This window comes from Dreissena polymorpha, chromosome 3, assembly GCF_020536995.1.
Source record: "Dreissena polymorpha isolate Duluth1 chromosome 3, UMN_Dpol_1.0, whole genome shotgun sequence".
Classification (NCBI taxonomy): domain Eukaryota; kingdom Metazoa; phylum Mollusca; class Bivalvia; order Myida; family Dreissenidae; genus Dreissena; species Dreissena polymorpha.
The window spans coordinates 69,177,783-69,197,729 of NC_068357.1; the positions used below are offsets into that span (position 1 = coordinate 69,177,783).

Consider the following 19,947-nt stretch of genomic DNA (forward strand, 5'->3'; position numbering starts at 1 on the left):
TGAGAATAACTAAATATGACATTTTGGGCTGGACAAACTATAAAGATCTACATAATGTTCAATGAACTTTATATACAAATAGGGCCGAGTTGCAACATTTTACAAGATAAAACGTTTGATTACTTGTACGGTAAGAAATAACACTTTTTAATTGATGTAACATGCATCAAAATAATCCCAAATAGTTATAACAAAAAAAAACAGAAATATTAATTGACTACATAGTAGATTGACATGAACAGACAGTAAAATAGAGTTTTGGAATGGTCATGTTCATCAGATTATGAACAAAAAGTAACAAAATTGGGACAATCATAGCTCTACACAGTTTCCAACTAGTATTTTCAATGTAAAAGAAACAGATAAAGAAAAAAAGATGTACACAGAACATATGCTTGGAAAGTTCTGGGATTATTTCATCAAAATTTCTTCAAGAAAGTATAATGTGCTGAAAAGTTTAGCTTAATAAAAAAACACTTAACAAAATATATATAATGTTACAGATATTCACATATAAACATTGGGGACGATTGAACTTTACCGGTACGCAACACTTAACATCAAACAGCGTACCCTAACCCTAACCCTTAACACCAAACACATACCAACTAACGCAACACCTTATAATCCTTTTATCGTATATATTTCCTTCGTATCGGGGGCTACCGCCCCCAAACCCCCGCTTTGTCGAAAGTGGTAAACAACTGCGTACCGGTAAAGTTCAATCTAGCCAAACATTGTTACTGAACTCAACAGAAAACATTGAATTGCATCCGATAAACAAAATGGCAGCAAAAGCTATTGATGCTATGTACATTGAAAACCCGCAGAACTAGATATAATAAGCGCTTGGTGAAATCTTCAATTAATTATGCTCACCATCTTGAAATAAAAAGTTCTTCAGCAAGCGTCGATTCTTTCTTGTGTCTGATGCGCAATACACAACTGATTGCTTATTATGCCACTTGAAGTGATTAATAGTAATAACACATTTAATTAATATAAAAGTGAACTAAATCTTGCAATAGACTAACACTAGTATAAATTATTACATTTTTTGACTTGATACATTGACATGTATAACTATGCTGTTTACAAATAGATAAGAGTGGGTCTCACTAAACACTGCAAAGTCTGGCAAAGGCTACAAAGACAAGTAAAGTCAGATCAAAACACAAATAAGTTAACCAGTGTATCCTTTATTCAATACATTTAAGACTATTAGGGGAATATATTTAGGAGGAACAAAGATTTTAACATAAATAATTGTTTTTGTTTGGTCTACAGTAGTTTTGATATAATTCCAGGCAAGTTTTAACAAAGGCAATCCAAGAGTTACAGTGGGTTTATTGGACTTTGCAGCATGTGTTTGACTTTGTGTACCTTTGCTACACTTTGTGTGTGTGTTTTTGTAGTGTTTAGTGTGAGCGTTACGGCATGTAAACAATAGCTTCTTTTAATTTAAGAGACATGTGATTAATGCTATAATGCTTCTTAAACTATTGAAAAACGTTTCGGTGTAATGTTTAGAGAATGTTTTTAATCATGTTTTTAATTTATTGTAATTAACATGTACATGTTCTTAACAATATATTAATATTTCTGCTCAAATGATATGCATCCATTGTTCACAGTGATTTTTGTATTATTAGCTAATGTACAATTCGGATGTAATCATTTGGGACCTACTGGCGGGAACTTTTATGTGAATTTTACTGGTCATGATTAAAGGTAAACTAAGGTCAAAAGTGAGGTTAAACAGCTACGCTGAAAAAAAGAAAGGAAGTCTTCCTTAACTGGGCTCAATCCACTGATCATTGGAGTAAAAGTCAAGCGCTTAAACCAATGGGCCATCAGTGCTTCCATAGTCAGTGGTTTCTTTTATACTTTATATAAGCATTCCTTGAAATATCACACAATCAAACAATAAAAAAGAACTCTCCCAAATTATTTGTGTCATTAAATGCAATATTGATAAATGTAAACATTCGATCTAAAAAGCTCCAATAAAAAACAAGAATAAAATAAAATAAAATAAAAAAGTAACCCTCAACTTGGCTAGAACCATTGACCCCTGGAGTAAAAGTCTACCGCTTAGACCACTCGGCCTTCCATGCGTATACAATGAGTGATGTATTTTTTACTTTATGTAAGCAATCCTTGTAGTGTCACAAATTATAACGAAAATAGTCAATTTAAAGGTGCCAGTTAAAATCAAGAATAGAATTAAAATAAGGAAAAAAGTAGCCCTCATCAGGGCTAGAACCACTGACCCCTAGAGTCCTGGATTTAAAGTCTACCATTTAGACTGCTCAAACATCCGTGCTTATTGAATGAAGGATGTTTTTATACTATATATAAGCAATCTGCATAGCTTCACAAAAATATAAGGTCAAGGACAACAACAGAATTCTCCAAATTATTCAATCGCTTTGCGTTGCAACGCTTTATAATTTTCAGGCTTTTAAATCGTCAAAAGATGCATATAATGGCTATTTTAGAGCATAGTAAATGTTCAGTATTACTGTTTCCTTGCAAATATCATAACTAAAACCAAAATATGCGAATCTGAAACATTGTTTTTAAATTTTCTCAATTTACCAAAACGTGAAAATTTAAAATTAACTTAATGTCATAGTCAAAATAATTAGACGTAATCTACCGATGTATACATGTATCGACCTCATATTTATAGGATAGCTGAAATTATTCGCGTTCAGAATAAATCTGAGCCAAGAGTCTGCCAAAGCAGAAATCATCAAAAGACTCTATTGCGGCAATTTATATTGCCTACATGAAGTCATTATTGTTACTATAGGAGTACTCAATGTCAATGCTGGAAACTTTACATTTAAACAAGTGTAATTATGTTGTTGGAATTCACAGATTTACCCTAAATATTATTTAAAGAATGTAATCTTGAAACAGACGAGCTACAAACAACACATTTTAATATCTTCTTTACGGTTTTAAACCGTGGGGCCTCCATCTTGTTTTCAAAAGTAGTTCCAAATCCAATATGACGGCCGCCTTCGTACATCAGAGAGACGGTGTGGTGTAGCCCACTGTCCGATGCGTTCAGATTGGAGACCTATCTTACGGAGGAATCCGAGATAGCCGATGTATCACGATTGTCCTGGTATGTGCGGAAAACTACGAATATTCTATAAATACGCTATGAAATACTATAGTAATGTAGGACCCGCACGCTTAATAAAATGACAACAAATATGGCCGACATTGTATCTGACAGATTGAATCGTTTAAAGAAAAGTCAATGTGCTATCTTGAAAGAGAAAGATTCATAAAAGTGTTATTGTTGTTCATATTAATGTGACTTGATTTAATGATAAACGTCAACTAATGCATGGCAGTGTTGATATTTATGAAGAAAACGATTCCTGGAAATACGAATGTAAAACGACTGAACAGTTTGACCACTGACACTGTCAAAAATCACGTTTACAACCCGTGACACGGGCCGTGTCACTTACAAAATTTAATATTGTTGGTGAGCAGTAAACGGGGAAAAAGTGGATTTATGCTTGTGTAATCAATGTAGCCATGTGGACCGGTTATCGTACGGCAAAAACATGCAATGGTTTTGCTATCAACACAAAGCTTGGAACAGGAAGGTACATGGATTATGTAAAAAAAAAAATCAAGTATAACAGTTTCATTGTTTATAATTTGGAGTAAAGAAGATTTTGTAGGATAAGTGCAACCTGTCGGTGATTTTTACCACATAATCAGGCAAATATTTGCTATCATTTTGAAAAAGAAAATATGCCATTTAAGGAAAAAGTTGTGTTGTAAATGCATAGCAATCAAGGACAGCATATTTGAACTTTATTACCCAGTAATTATGGTTTCCTTAAACAAACAACAAAAAGTATATTAAGTCCCAAATACTAAAATTACTATTCTGAAAATGATATGCCAATGACTGCTACTATTTTGTACTTGTGTGATCTCTTAAACTATGTATTATGGTTATATATCCAAATTAAAATGCTGCATATTTATTATCTTTTCAGCAATGATCAACAACATTGGTGGTCAGGGAGGATTAATTACTTTTGTCAACACTGAATGTTCCAATGATCAATTAAAGAAAATGGAAATACAAGCGGTTAGGACCATTCATTAAGTGTCAACTATCTCCTTTGTAGCAGACAGGCTAATAAGATGGAAATGGAGAGGGTATTTCACTGATTTATGCGATTGTTAATGTATAATCAGTGTTTTAAGTAATAAATACAATCATTAATGTAATGTTAATAGTCAGTTTCATATCCAGTAGGTATAAGACATGTATTTGGTATTAACGCTTAGCATGCTGGGAAATTTGTCGTCTGCTAAAATGTCGTCTGCTGAATTCTAAAATTGGCATTCTTTTCATGTTTTTCAACGAATACTATCAGAATAGCAAACAGTTTGGATCCTGATGAGACGCCATGTTATGTGGCGTCTCATCTGGATCCAAACTGTTGGCGAAGGCCTTTAAAATTCGATTCCAGCACTGAAAGGGTTAACATTTGGATGAAGAATGTAAACACGTGCTTGTGTATTTGACAGCTGTATATGATTGTTTTGTTGAATTACATGAAGAAAATGTCAATTTATAGAGACAATTTTGAGAAGGCTTATTGAAGCTAAATAAATACGAAAAGACAAAATATTTATATTTTAATAAATAAAAATGGTTAATATTATGAATACACAATTTGCAATTATGCATCATTTTCTTTGACTGAAACTTATGAAAGTTCTTATGTCTTCAGTGATATGCTGATTACCTGTGCAGGAGGAAAATGAAACCAGACAGATTATGGACTCAAATTCAACCCAGAAACAAGCTAGGAATTTGCAGTCACTGAGTGTTCTTGTTTACAGTCATGTGTTCAATGCTGCAACAACATAAATATTATAGCTGGCTCTGGACTCAATCTTATGCATCTTAAAATGATCTTTGAACTTGACTGTCTCAAAAACATTTTCATAATGAATAACTCTTATGGTCAGCCCAGGGTCACCAATGCCAAGTGTCTTGTGAAGACACTTATTCCAACCTGTGGAAGTTCTTAAAAAAACTACCATGACAATCATGTACATGTATTTGTTTTGTTTGTCATAATAAGTTTAATGTTATCACTAGTAGTGTAGCGAAAATGCTGCCAGTCGACTACCTGTTTTCTTGGTGGCTTGTAACCCCAAATCCGGAAGTTGATTGCCGTAAAACCATTGTCGTAAAATTTGATCTCCCTGTTCAGTCTAAACAGACTTGACCCGTATAATGGAATCGCCCAGTAATTCTCGAGGTATATAAGCGCGGGTCGACAGTCATTTCTCTCTCTCTGAACGTAGCTGACGCTTGGTTAACATCGTGAAGACTACATATACACTAAAACACACATTACGGAAAGAAGGGGAATTATTTTAACATTATTGGCTGATACAAAGGGAATCCTGGTTATAGTGTCTGTACGGATCATTGCGATACGTGCAGCATTTAGGAGAGCCTGGGCTTCAAACCCGTGGTTCGGTAGTAGGACTTGGTTCATTGAGACGCCGTCTTAACAAGAACTACATTATTAGAAGTCTTTTCAGTCAGTGTGTGAAATTAAGGAACCTGTCTTTTGCCCTCGTTTCATGCTTCTGGTTTCATGCATGGTGTTTCATGCATAGGGTTTCATGCATAGAGTTTCATGCATATGGTTTCATGCATAGGGTTTCTTGCATGGCGTTTTGTGCATAGGGTTTGATACCTATGGTTTCATGCATGGTGTTTCATGCATAGGGTTTCATGCGTAGGGTTTCATGCATGGCGTTTCGTGCATAGGGTTTGATACCTATGGTTTCATGCATGGTGTTTCATGCATAGGGTTTCATGCATAGGGTTTCATGCATGGTGTTTCATGCATAGGGTTTCATGCATGGCGTTTAGTACATAGGGTTTAGTATGTGTGGTTTTGTGTATGATGTTTGAGATAAAGGTTTAAATGCCCATCATTTTTGTGTATAATGTGAGTTCATACTAACAGTTTCATGGTAAAAGATTCGAACTTGAGGGTTCCTGGTCGAAATTTATCAGAGAGAAATCAGGGTAGTAGTTTGGGGAGATAGGTTTTGGTTATATTTGTTCTGCTTAGAGTAGTGTAGTATCGTGTAATTATCGTTGTTATTTGTGTTTGTCTCCAATCAACTTGGCAAGGTAGCCACGAGGAAAATTCATTATAACCATTCTGTACGATTTGTCCGGTGAGCTAGCCGTTGTTGTATATATATAAGGGACGGATCGTTACAGTAGTAGTATCACTACTCATTAATAAATTGATAAATCTATTTTTTCTTTAAACATGTATGATAGAATGATTAAATGTGCCTTGTAACTTAATTATTAATGTTCTTATTTCCTTGTAACATTTTCAAGTCTTATTTATAGAAAAACACATTTCACGTGCAGTTTCAAACTAGGTTAGCAAATCTAACTGCACTGATTACGTGACATGTCACACATGATATATGAGATGAATGTATGTTTATATGTTAATGAGTTTATTTTAGGCTTTTCCTCTTTTTTTATATGTTTATAATAATTTTTGAACATTTAGCTCATCTTTATGCCCACATATAACAATCTCAAATTCAGTATGGCGTTTCTGGAAACGGGGGGTACCCTTGATTTTAAAGCAGGAACTTTTCGTTTTCACTGGTGACCCCCATTTTTTCTTTATTTTTCATTCAAGCATACATTGTAGATGATTTTTACGTTTGAAGATTGTAATTTCATTTTGCCATTTTTTTTGGCATTTTTTTGTAAAGAAAAGACTCGTGACTAGAGTTTTCATTTTTTATCGTTTTCCGAAGGATGATGACATTACTTGTTTGTTTATATTTTCTTTATTCTTGTTCTAACATGTTAAAAACAATCATATTTGTATATATTATGCATTTATCTATAAATACATACTAAAAATGTTGTTTGTTCAATTTTTGGATTAATAAGAGTGAATTTTGTACACACATGGTTTAGAAAAAAAGGAGAAAAAAAAATTGGGGGTTAAAAAAAAATGAAAATGTCAAAAAAAAAAAATTATTGTATGGTGAATTGTATTTTAACTTTAATGATCAATGCAGATTATCATAACACTAAGAAATATGCGAAGAAAAAAGATAAAATCAACATGTCCCATTAGAGTGCTAATACCTTAAGAAAGTATTAATACCTCGAGAAACATTTATTAAATGTTTCCCGAGGTATTAATACTTTCTTAAGGTATTAGCACTGTTTGTTTATATTTTCTTTATTCTTGTTCTCACATGTTATAAACTATCATATTTGTATATATTATGCATTTATTTATAAATACATACTAAAAAATGTTGTTTGTTCAATATTTGGATTAATGAGAGTGAATTTTGTACATACATGGTTTAGAAAAAAGGAGGAAAAAAAATTTGGGAGTTCAAAACTGAAAATGACACAAAACAAACTGAACATAAGTCAGCTGTGGAAAAAAACTGTGTGTTCGTACCTCGGTAAATCGGTCAGCCAACGGCCTCCGCTTCGTTGATTCCCATTTGGTTCTGTATTATTCCAGCGACTGTTTATTTACGCGCGCTCGATTTCGAGCCGGGAACCATAGTAGCGGTCGAATGTCTGAGATGTAATGACAAGTGTGTGGGGGTCAGACTCTGACACACGAGCAAGTACTACAACGTTATATCGAGGTACCTGTAGAAACGAGCGGAAGTTATGTTATATGGTATTTACAAGCGTTTGGCGAGGTACACGTAACGAGGTCTAGGGAAAGTACCTCGCTATTCTTTGGTACCTCCAAGAGTGGCTTTGTACTTCTATGAAGTATCTCGGTGTGTAATATAAACCAAGCACAAATACACACGCACACATGCGCACACACAAATAATATGAACCGAAGAGACCAATATATCAATTAAAATCTTTTTAAATGTAGGTTGGGTATCAACAATATGTATTGTAGTACATTTCTAAATAGTTTCTTGCGTCATGATAAACAGTTTTTTGTGGCAAATAGTAACCAGGTGCACTAACTTCGGAACAAATAGGACTGGTTACCACCAAGACCAGCGCTATTTTGTCGTTTATCACGACCTTTAATCTGGTGGCAATGATGAAGATCGCCGGATGTACCGTTGGCATCCAAGATGAAGAAGACGCGTTTTCGGAGATAGACAATATATTTAAAGCCACACAACTTATTTGGCATAGTAAATTTAAGTATAAGGTTCCGTATTCCTTATTCTAATCGAATAAGGAACTGGCATTTTCATACTTAACAAACTATTAACATGAACCAAAGAGACCAATAAATCAATGAAAATCATTGTCAATTTATGTTGGGTATCAAAAACATTAATTGCATTACATCTGTACTAAGTTTAATTGAATGATAACCTAGTTCTGCATTCGGATTGAAAAAAGGAATAAGGAACTGATTCCTTATTCCTTATTCAAATCGAATAAGGAACTGGCATTTTCATACTAAACAAAATATTAAAATGAACCAAAGAGACCAATAAATCAATGAAAATCATTATTAATATAGTTAAGGTATCAAACACATTAAATGCAGTACATCTCTACTTAATTTCAGTTAATGCTTACCTTGTTCCTTATTCGGATTGAAAAAGGAATAAAGAACTGGTTCCTTATTCCTTATTCAACCCGAATAAGAAACTATGTTATCATTAAATAAAACAAAGTAGAAATGTACTGCAATTAATCTTTTTTACACCCGACATACATTAACAATAATATTTGTTGAGTTATTCGCCTCGTTGGTTCATTTTGATTTATAATTTGTAGAAAAAAACATTCGAGTTCCTTAATCGATTTGAATAAGGAATAAGGAACCAGTTCGTCATTCCTTTTTCAAACTGAATAAGGAACTGGATTATAATCACTACAAACATAGTAGATATGTATTGCAATTAGTCTTTTACATATACAACCAATGTATAAATAATATGTTCATTTATATGTGGTTAACTTTGGATTAATTTCATTTATGTTTAAGTAAGAAAATGCCAGTTACTTATTCGGCTTGAATAATGAATAAGGCATTGGTTCCGTTTTCTTTATTCAGTCGCGAATAAGGAACTGGATAATAAATAAAAGCAAACATGTTTAAATATACAAGATTGCACTTTTATATCACATACATGTAGAATAATTGTATATTCTTTAGGTTTTGTTGATGTGAAGTTAGTGGCCCCGTTTCATAAACAATTCTTAAGTTTTTCGTAAGAATTCTGCGATTTTTACGTAAGAACGTTCTTACGCCAATTCCTACGAACGTTTCATAAACGCGTTCGCAGACTTAAGAATTCTTACGAATCTTACAAACGTAAAACCAGTCTGCGCTCTTTAATTAAAGGTTTTAAAAGACGTAAAACTAACATTTGGCGCCATCTGTCAGATTATAATAAACACTACGAAAACCAGTAGATAAGCAATAAAACTATTTGTTATGTATACATTTATTTTTCTCTTTTAAAATAAATAAATGTGAAGTCGTCAGCAGAAATGCTTTCAAATGAGGTCGACGTTTTATGACGCTAAACGTGTTTTTGTGTGACGTTAAATAACTGCACTTGATTAGTTGAAATTCATTCAAGTGAACTGAAACATATATAACTTGTGATCTTGGTAACTAGTTCACACATAAAAAGGCACTGACCCCTCGCGAAGTTATTCATTATAATGTAAACAACGTTTTTAAAGTTTGTTGAGTGTAACCATTGCTTTGTTGTTGAAATTGAAATACCCATTGGGGTTAAACGAGCGTAGAGTAACTCTACGATGTTGAAATTTACTGTCAAAGTTGGATAGATCTACGCTAATTTACAATGGAACAATATATAAACTGCTATTGATTGACGTGGAGGATTTGAAATATTAAGGAGTTGATATTCCGCATCAGGTAAGATGACGAATCTACATGACACCATGATAAAAATCGCCTTTGTTAAAGGGACTTGTTCACAGAGTTTGGCATGTTTTGAAGGTAGTCATTAAATGCTTTAAATTGATAAATGTAAACATCTAAATAGTTCCAGTCCAGTATAAACCAATGATAAAATTAAAGAAAGAAATAAGGAACAGTTTCTTATTCCTTATTCGAATAAGGAACTGGGAAAAAGGAACCAACTTACTCTCCATTAAAAAACTTTGATCAAGCGTTCATTTAATTGCAAATTAACAAATAGGTGTGTTGTATCAAAGTAATATTGGCCACTTAAACAGTAAAAAGTGACATGATAGAGAACAGGAACAACCTACATTATCAAATATGCCTAGTAGACATCCATTTTCGTTCCATTCATGCGAATAGTCTTGTTCATACGTAATATACCGTATGCCTAACGTACACTCGTCTTGTTCATACGTAATATACCGTATGCCTAACGTACACTCGTCTTGTTCATACGTAATATACCGTATGCCTAACGTACACTCGTCTTGTTCATACGTAATATACCGTATGCCTAACGTACACTCGTCTTGTTCATACGTAATATACCGTATGCCTAACGTACACTCGTCTTGTTCATACGTAATATACCGTATGCCTAACGTACACTCGTCTTGTTCATACGTAATATACCGTATGCCTAACGTACACTCGTCTTGTTCATACGTAATATACCGTATGCCTAACGTACACTCGTCTTGTTCATACGTAATATACCGTATGCCTAACGTACACTCGTCTTGTTCATACGTAATATACCGTATGCCTAACGTACACTCGTCTTGTTCATACGTAATATACCGTATGCCTAACGTACACTCGTCTTGTTCATACGTAATATACCGTATGCCTAACGTACACTCGTCTTGTTCATACGTAATATACCGTATGCCTAACGTACACTCGTCTTGTTCATACGTAATATACCGTATGCCTAACGTACACTCGTCTTGTTCATACGTAATATACCGTATGCCTAACGTACACTCGTCTTGTTCATACGTAATATACCGTATGCCTAACGTACACTCGTCTTGTTCATACGTAATATACCGTATGCCTAACGTACACTCGTCTTGTTCATACGTAATATACCGTATGCCTAACGTACACTCGTCTTGTTCATACGTAATATACCGTATGCCTAACGTACACCCGTCTTGTTCATACGTAATATACCGTATGCCTAACGTACACTCGTCTTGTTCATACGTAATATACCGTATGCCTAACGTACACCCGTCTTGTTCATACGTAATATACCGTATGCCTAACGTACACTCGTCTTGTTCATACGTAATATACCGTATGCCTAACGTACACTCGTCTTGTTCATACGTAATATACCGTATGCCTAACGTACACTCGTCTTGTTCATACGTAATATACCGTATGCCTAACGTACACTCGTCTTGTTCATACGTAATATACCGTATGCCTAACGTACACTCGTCTTGTTCATACGTAATATACCGTATGCCTAACGTACACTCGTCTTGTTCATACGTAATATACCGTATGCCTAACGTACACTCGTCTTGTTCATACGTAATATACCGTATGCCTAACGTACACTCGTCTTGTTCATACGTAATATACCGTATGCCTAACGTACACTCGTCTTGTTCATACGTAATATACCGTATGCCTAACGTACACTCGTCTTGTTCATACGTAATATACCGTATGCCTAACGTACACTCGTCTTGTTCATACGTAATATACCGTATGCCTAACGTACACTCGTCTTGTTCATACGTAATATACCGTATGCCTAACGTACACTCGTCTTGTTCATACGTAATATACCGTATGCCTAACGTACACTCGTCTTGTTCATACGTAATATACCGTATGCCTAACGTACACCCGTCTTGTTCATACGTAATATACCGTATGCCTAACGTACACTCGTCTTGTTCATACGTAATATACCGTATGCCTAACGTACACCCGTCTTGTTCATACGTAATATACCGTATGCCTAACGTACACTCGTCTTGTTCATACGTAATATACCGTATGCCTAACGTACACTCGTCTTGTTCATACGTAATATACCGTATGCCTAACGTACACTCGTCTTGTTCATACGTAATATACCGTATGCCTAACGTACACTCGTCTTGTTCATACGTAATATACCGTATGCCTAACGTACACCCGTCTTGTTCATACGTAATATACCGTATGCCTAACGTACACCCGTCTTGTTCATACGTAATATACCGTATGCCTAACGTACACCCGTCTTGTTCATACGTAATATACCGTATGCCTAACGTACACTCGTCTTGTTCATACGTAATATACCGTATGCCTAACGTACACTCGTCTTGTTCATACGTAATATACCGTATGCCTAACGTACACCCGTCTTGTTCATACGTAATATACCGTATGCCTAACGTACACTCGTCTTGTTCATACGTAATATACCGTATGCCTAACGTACACTCGTCTTGTTCATACGTAATATACCGTATGCCTAACGTACACTCGTCTTGTTCATACGTAATATACCGTATGCCTAACGTACACTCGTCTTGTTCATACGTAATATACCGTATGCCTAACGTACACTCGTCTTGTTCATACGTAATATACCGTATGCCTAACGTACACTCGTCTTGTTCATACGTAATATACCGTATGCCTAACGTACACTCGTCTTGTTCATACGTAATATACCGTATGCCTAACGTACACTCGTCTTGTTCATACGTAATATACCGTATGCCTAACGTACACTCGTCTTGTTCATACGTAATATACCGTATGCCTAACGTACACTCGTCTTGTTCATACGTAATATACCGTATGCCTAACGTACACTCGTCTTGTTCATACGTAATATACCGTATGCCTAACGTACACTCGTCTTGTTCATACGTAATATACCGTATGCCTAACGTACACTCGTCTTGTTCATACGTAATATACCGTATGCCTAACGTACACTCGTCTTGTTCATACGTAATATACCGTATGCCTAACGTACACTCGTCTTGTTCATACGTAATATACCGTATGCCTAACGTACACTCGTCTTGTTCATACGTAATATACCGTATGCCTAACGTACACTCGTCTTGTTCATACGTAATATACCGTATGCCTAACGTACAATAGTCTTGTTCATACGTAATATACCGTATACCTAACGTACACCCGTGCACAGTGAATGACTGGAATCCTATTACATTCTGTATGCATACATTTTTTTTTAAAGAAACATGACAACCGATCTCAAATCGTGTTCGGAATGATTACACGTTTCAGTAGCCCAAGGGGTAATGGTCCTTTTGCACACTTAAGGAAGATGACTCCATTCGGAGAACCGCCACATTTTGTCGAAGAAAGTGTTAAATTGAAGTATGTCTGCAGTCCGAAATCATTTATAAACAATTAACGTTTGTTTAAATGCACAATGTGGTAACAGGAGTATGTGTGCATACTCAACATTAGCAAGCTTTTTCATATTCATGTACATTTACGGCAGACAACACCCTTAATAATTTATTGATTATGGTGAAAATATAAAACATACCTATGTTGCAAATGTATATACAAACGCTTTAAAGTACATTCTCATTATTGTTTATATGTCTTGTAAATATAAATCCATACATTCATCCGTATTATCCAAATATTAACACACTAATATTGCGAAAATAGCAATTCAACCACCTTAGAAGAATATGCAATCCCGAAAGGCAAGGCATTCACAGCGGTAACTTTGGAAGATTCCAGAATTGTAACAACATTATTTACACGGCTGGCAAAGTTGTGTATCTATCTGCCAGAAGCACTTACGTAGAGTATGAAAAAAATGTCATAACAAACACGTCGTTTAAATCATGATAGCGTTAAGGAACAATTAAAAGCTGCAATCGTAGGGCTCTGAATACAAGCATTATGTGTGGACTGCAATCGTAGAACTACGAATACTAGCATTATGTGTGGACTGCAATCGCAGAATAATGAATACAAGCATTATGTGTGGACTGCAATCGCAGAACTATGAATACAAGCATTATATGTGGACTGCAATCGCAGAACTATGAATACTAGCTCTATGTGCGGACTGCAATGGCAGAACTATGAATACAAGCATTATGTGTGGACTGCAATCGCAGAACTATGAATACTAACATTAATGCATGGATCATAGTACTACGAATACTTTAATTATTGTGCGGACATGTTTTAGTTGATTATGAAATGAAATCATTTTACGCTTATATGTTGAAACTTGAGATACTCCTGACGATGGTCATTTTAATAAGCATATATTTAAAGAGGAATTTTGACTTTTGAGGAATTTTGCTTTATTACGGTGTATTGATCGCAGGCAACCCATTTAAATAACGATCTCGGTGTATCATTTTCGTTCATGCACCTTACCCTTTGAATCTATTGTAAAATATGAAGAATTTTTTCCGCAAACTTCATTATTAGAGTTGAAATAATGTATTCCAAACGTTATTGATTACAGACCATGTTTTACAATATTCTTAAGGTGGCGCCACTGTAATGATTTCCCGCGATTTCTTCAAAGATCAAAGAGCCTTTTTACCTGTTTACTTATGGATATTTAATTTAAGCAGTTACATGTGTAGTAGTCGTGGCCGAGTGATTAAGGCAATAGACTAGTAATCTTTTGGGATCTTCCCGCGCAGGTTCGAATCCTGCCGACAACGCACACTTTTTGCGATGCGTTTTATTTCTTTTCTAACCTAATTTGATTTATTATAAGATATAAGCTATCTTCATTGTTAAATATGTTGCAATTTTTTATGCACATTCTTCAATTTTTAAAATTAAAACAACGCTATGGCTAAATTGGGTGATTTACTGCTAAAAGTACTAATCATGCATGTTGCATTTTTATTTTTATTTCAAAAAGTAAACGGTAAATCTGTCTATTTCTTGGTATTTTTGCTGTATATAGTGTATCTATAAAACTTAGTTCAAAATATTTCTTAAATGATACTATTTTGAATTTAATGACACTTTGTTTTTAACCAACCCAATTTCTACTTGGCTGAAACCACTTACATTTCATTGCGCTCTTCCATATATAAACTTTAATTATAAAAAGTAAATGTCTGTAAACGAATACTTATTTCATCCTGTTTAAACTTTAAACACCTTTACTGCATCTGTACACACCAACTGCATGCTCATATTTGGAAATCTGGATGAATTATGGAACTTTCATATACCCCAGGGGTGAAAATAAACTTGACAAAAGCTGAGCATGGGGGTGGTTTTGAAAAAATCAGTATTTTTTTAAAGCATGGAAAGCCTACTTAAAAATGTGCATGTAGTTCAGTAAAATAATGCTGATTAAGAAAATAATACATAACATTACAATACAGTGGCGCTACCTTAATATCTTTTAAAGAGAGGTCAGGTTGCATTAGAGCCAAAATACAAATGTAAACCATTTTAAATGTATCACTTTAAAGCTGTGTCTAATTATTGGGATTCCAAACCGGTTCATATTACAGGGCCAAGTTTATTGCATACTTACCATTAAAATATTTTTTTAGGAAAATTAAGTGATATTACTTTATGAACTTAAATATTCATAAATGTTCAATCGTTAAAGTTAAGTTCCCATTGACATTCTTTGTTGGACTTTAAACTTCATACAAATGGCAAATTGTTCTACCACGGTCTACAAAAAATAAATGTTCATATTTAAAAATTACGATGTATCTACTGAAGTTTTTTTTTAAAAAAAAGACATGTGGCCGGTCGTGCCACACAATGTTAATCATATGCTACCTCTTTACAGACAAAAAGATTTTAGTGCAGTAATAAATACACTGTTTATATAGGCTATGGGCGTGTTTTAATATATATAGGATCTGGCACGAGTTGTCATATCCTACCATATTTTATTAAACGAGTTCAGGAATTGTGTTAGTAAGCGAGCCTATGGCGAGCTTACTAACGAATTTCCTGGACGAATTTAATTAAATATGGTATGATATGACAACGAGTGTCACATCTTTTTTATCACATGCTTTTAAATGGGCAAATTAAATAAATATTCACGCAAACATAATGATAAATCCCGAATGTTGTTTACATTTCGTGACGTCATTTGACGTTGCAACATCATTTCAGCAAAATAACAAAATGCGATTGGTCAATAAACGAAAACTTAGCCAATGAAAACGCTTAAAAATGTTGTATTACACATGTGTAATATAAAAAATATGTAATGGTTTTATTACATGAGAAACGGGGTATAGCATGTGATAAAATATTATATCATAATGCACGCTGCATCCTGAATAAAGGGATATCAATCTAGCTCGCATGCCGATGTTGAATTGAAATTTCGGATGCGTTGATCTATACATATCATACGTTTATAAAAGGTATTGTTAATTTTGCAACCGAACAAAGAGTGTGAACAACTGGTGTTGCATTAAGATTATTATTGGAAAATAAAGCGCCATACATTGGCATTGGTTGATTGATAACACATTTATAATCGAATAAAGCCTTGTGCGATGTCTGCATGTATACGCTTGCGTGATACTAAACATGTTTACCCCCTTAAAGAATATTTGTTGGCCAATGCATTGTAAAGGCGGGCATATAAATTGATTTTGAAATGATAAATACATAAATTGATAATGATTGATTTATATTTACATCAGTCGTCATTATTTGGATAGCAAAATATTTCTGGCATACATTTATCAGAGGTAATAACTGAGCTTGTTGCAAAATGTATTGTGTTCGCTCCTGATCATTGCCTTGTCCGTAAAATGATTTTGGCAAAAGTTAATTAACCATTCATTTTATATAATTTGGAAAATAACCAGCTGGATATTGTTCAACATTCAACAGTTAATTTAGTATTGGTACCTATTCATCCCGCAAATCGACAAGTCATTTACTTCATAATTACACAATACCAATACATTTAACATGTTAACTAATCTTGATTCGTTATGAAATAACACTATTGTTTAAGTAGATCTCATGTGCATGCGTTGTGGTAAGATCAGTTGTATCACTTAAGAAGTTTCATGATTCATAGGACAATTGGAGCGAAAAGCAAAATAGATAAATTTCAATGTGCGATAATTTAGTAATATTTATTAATTTTCAAAAGAGACACTTTTTATACTGATAGGTAAAATATATCATAAATACCGTTTGTCTTATTGTTTTTTTTTTAAACACTTTATACCTTTTTATTATTGCTTTTACATTTGTGGGCAATATTGCGGTGTAATAGTACAAAGTACAACGCACATACTTATAAATAGTATTTTACTATTCAATGTTCGCGATTTGGGTTATCTTTTAATTCAATATCAACACAAAACATACAGTTCTTTCATGACTAGAGTAAATATTTGTTCACAAAAGTGCAGCCTAGACATTGACATAACCTTTAAAATCGTATTCAGGGCGAATATAATTTTCCATTTTTTAACGCACGTTTTACGAAGCAGCGAATGAACGAGGTGCAACTTGTAAGTTCTTCCTAATCATAATATGCATCTTCTTTGGATTTTTTTTAGTAGGTGGTGGTGATGGTTGTGATGGTGGTGGTGAAAGTGTTTACGGTGGTGTAATGGTGGTGGTGAATATGGTGTTGGTGATGGTGTTGATGGTGGTGATGGTGTTGATGGTGGTAATGTTAGTGATAATGGTGGTGATGATGAAGGTGATGGTTGTGGTGTGATAGTGGTGATGGATATGATGGTGTTTGTGATGACGGTGGTGAAGATGAGGGCGGTAATGGTGATGGTGGTGGTAATTGTGAAGGTGGTGATGATGGGGAAGATGGTGATACTGGTGGTTATGGTGGTTGTGGTGATGATGATGGTGTTGGTTATGGTGGTGGTGGTGGTGATGGTAGTGATGGTTAAAGTGATTGTAGTCGTGATAATAATGGCAATGGTGGTGATGGTGGTGTAGGGGGCGATGGTGGTTGTGATGGTGATGGCAGAGGTGAGGAGTGATAGTGGTGGGAATGGCGGTTATGGTGGTGTTGGTGCTTGTGATGGTGATGATGGAAATGGTAATGATGGTGGAGGTTATTTGTCATGTTGTTGCTGATTGTTGGGGTGGCTCTGGTGGTGGTAATGGTGTTGTTGTTGGTGGTGATGGTGATGGACGTTTTTATGGTGATGGTGGTTGTGATGGTTGTAATGGTGATTGAAATGCCGGTGATGATGGTGGTGGTGTGGGCGATGACGACGATAATGGTGATGAAAATGATGATTGAAATGGTGGTTATTGTGATGGTGGTGTTCACGGTGATGGTGATGGAAATGGTTGTGATGGTGGTGTTGATGGTGATGGTGGTGGGGATGGTGATGAAAGTGATGGCGGTGTTGGTGATGCAACTGACTCATTCGTAACACTTATTTTAAACGAGGTATACGTGTCGTATTTGAAATTAATGTGACTTAGTTTCGTGTATGTTACAATCTTCTATTTAGGAACCATGACAAACAAAAGTATAAAACAATCCAAAAACGAAAATCCACTTAGTTCAGATACTAATATCGATGCTAAAAAGAATGTACATGATCTCAAAAAGAAAGAAACAAAAAACCTTCTGATAAAATTAAGTAATGTAGGCGAAAGTCATATTTCCGTATACAGTAACCATGTGCCACAAACCCACGAATTATACTGATGTTATTTATTTACTTTGACGCATGGGAAGAAAACTGTGGGGTTTATACGCAGTCATTCGTCTACATCTAGAATTGCAGGCCATGTTATTATTACTCAATGTATAACCAAATATAACATAATTCAATGGTGTATGAACTTAAATTGTATATGAGATATCATTATTTGGTTGGGCGATAGGTTTTAATGTGAATGTATGTCAATTTCGACCACTATTCAACCGTTTCTCCATATGTCAGTCAGAAAAGCAAACTGAATTTACGCGTAAAGATACGATAACTCTACTTGATATACATATTTTAGTGATGAAATCATACATAGATTCTTAGCAGGCGAAAACGGTAACTATTGCAGATTGGTTGCAATGACTTGACTCGTGTTTAAAACACAAGTCCGAAGTGTTGCTGAATTATAAATACTTTACCTCGCCTGCTGCTGTAAAAATCAATCACTTAAAGAAGCCATCATTAAAGTTTCAGACAGATTGTTGATTAAAACTAAGTCAATTAAGTTGGCTATGCGATCTTACATTGAAATTCATCTCTGAAACTTGTAGCTGAAGAACGATTCTAATATCGTCAGGAGATGGAAGTGCGACCAAGTGTCATTGGAAGTTAAAGTCGTCAAGAAACGCAGCAACTGTTACAGACACAAGACTGAAAGACAAAGGTCTGAAAAGGTTTCATCGGTTTCATTGATTGCTGTATTAGCTTATTTAAACACACATGATTTTATTTACAGTCGAAACCCGATGGCTCGAACTTGCTTGGCTCGAAAAAACCGTTTGCTCGAAGTCTCCTCAAAGCACCATTTTTGAGGGTTAATATTAATATAAACTTCTGTCAATTGGCTCAAAACCGCGAGGGTCCACTTTTCGGGTTGCTAGAATGATTTTTCAGTCCCGGTCACAATTTTGCACACCTTCTTTTGTTTGTTCTGTTTCAGTCGCAAAAAGCTGTTAATCGATTACGGGCGCTTGATTTGTGCCATGCTATAATTTCACGGCTATTGCATTCTTTTGATCGACTCACTTGTCAATTGATTTGAGTAAAATATATTATCAATCGTTAGTAAAATTGAGTAAAATATGACACTTTGTATAACAACTGGCCTCCGTGAGATTACGCAGAAATTAAAAGAAAAGTGCGGAGACCTACAACATCTTCATTGGCAACTTGATGCAATTAGAAACTCATATCTTGACAACATTTCATCAACACCTCACAAACTGAGATCATTTTGT

At 34.8% G+C, this 19,947-nt stretch overlaps 1 protein-coding gene and 1 non-coding gene across 3 annotated transcripts in view; one reads left to right on the forward strand and one right to left on the reverse strand.

Moving 5' to 3' along the window:
- LOC127874644 (sushi, von Willebrand factor type A, EGF and pentraxin domain-containing protein 1-like) overlaps nt 1–19,947 on the reverse strand; it is a 496,927-nt gene that overhangs the window by 261,514 nt on the left and 215,466 nt on the right. The gene's annotated exons all lie outside the window — the stretch shown is intronic.
- Nucleotides 14,641–14,722, forward strand: Trnat-agu (transfer RNA threonine (anticodon AGU)). The gene has a single exon. It is a non-coding gene; the product is annotated as a tRNA-Thr (tRNA).